The following is a 1,728-nucleotide window of genomic DNA, read 5'->3' on the forward strand; positions in this document are numbered from 1 at the left end:
CTGAGTTGCTTGGAGCTGGGCGTGGTCTAGCTTCTTTCCCTCAGTTTGCTCGATCCCTTCTGGAGGGGGACAATCATTGACAACGTTGCAGTGCACCATGTTTCCATTGTCTTACCGGCCTCCTCTGCACCGATCTACTTGCACCGATGATCCTGGCGACCGCCTTGATCCTGGCGACCGCCTCGACAAATAAGTGGGCCTCAATTCTCGTACTTGCACTCAAGCCGCTTCAATCGCTGCAGCTCCACTAGAGGGTGTCGCCAGCACAGGGCGGGGCCTGTGTTCGATATGCACGCTAGCGTTGTCTGTACGGGCGGGAGGTCTGGCGCGCCTGTCCCGAGCGCGCCGCAGGTCGACAAGAGGGCGGAAACTGCTTTTACGCCAATTGGGGTCCGTTCACGGTCGACCCCTGAGTCTCTGAGATTAATTCCTGGTGGGGGTGTATATATGTGCGTTCGGTTCCGCTGAGCTCAGCGGACGTCCTGGGTCTCTTTCAAAAATGAGACGCATATCCTAGGTATCCTAAGCGAGTTGTGGACCACAAACGCTTGCAGTACGATGTTCGAACGATTTTTGACTCTGAGTTTGGTATGTTGCGAGTCTCGAGGGGAGATTATGAGAGTACTTCGCAGTAGGAACTCGGGGTCGGACGTCCCGAAACTTCAGTCCATGCCCTGGGGGAATCCGCAGAAACTAAGATCCCTCATCTCCGTCCCCTCAGCGCCGCGGGAGCGCCCGTACGAGCGTCTTCGGCCCCTGCTTCGCCTCGCACGACATGGAGTAATTTTTAGGACCGCCGACCCCGACGTCCTACCGCGAAGTGCTCTCAATTTCTCCTCCCGTGGCCCGGAACATGCCAAACGCAGCGTCAGATATCGTTCAACCATCGTTAGTGTCGGATCATGCATAGATTTGTTCTCCTCATGCGCCCCGCATCCCCCGCCTTGTTTAACCCCCGTGCGGGGGTAAATCGGCGGGGGATACGGGGCGGATACCATATGATATCACCTTCAACTTGCCTTCACCTTGACTTCATCTAAATAAGATACTTAGCGTCATTGTGTTTTTTTTGGGTCGATGTTGATGTGTGCTTCACCGTGCCGATTTAGGCTGATGTTGAACCTATGTTGGGGCTACTCGGACTCGGGGCTACTGGGGGCTGGGAATATAGGGGGCTATGGCGATTAGGGGCGATGCTAATAAAATAACATAAAAATAGCATTATCCGTATACGGGGTGGATTGCTAGTTAACAACATGTTGAAGGCGGCGTGCGCGCGCCTCAAAGCCGGTCGACGATGGGGCAGCCCCGTTCAGGACTTGTTAATAGCATCATAATCTAGCTCGGTTTTAAGGCATCGCCACTAAGTCGACGTTCGTGTCGAGATCAGGCCGCTCCAGCGACGAAATCGGCGGTCGGCAGCATCTCGCTGAAATCGGCGCCTGAGAGGCTGTCGGTGTTCCAGCGCAAGATCGTGCTCGCCGCCGGTCAAATTGTGCCCGCGCTCGGGTCCCGTGAGGACGGCTCGACCGCCCGGGCGCCGCGCGGCGACCGCAGTCCGCCGCGCCGACTCGCTGGAGGCAGCCCGAGACGACGAACGAGTCCCGCACGGGGCGTGTGGTCCGTCCGCGCGCGCGTCACCGAATTGGACGCTTTTAAGCATTGGACAGCACCTTTCGGTCCAGAACCTAGCTCCAATTTAATGGATCGCCACTACCTCGACGTTCT

Source organism: Aureococcus anophagefferens, assembly GCF_000186865.1.
Source record: "Aureococcus anophagefferens unplaced genomic scaffold AURANscaffold_37, whole genome shotgun sequence".
In the NCBI taxonomy this organism is placed as follows: domain Eukaryota; class Pelagophyceae; order Pelagomonadales; family Pelagomonadaceae; genus Aureococcus; species Aureococcus anophagefferens.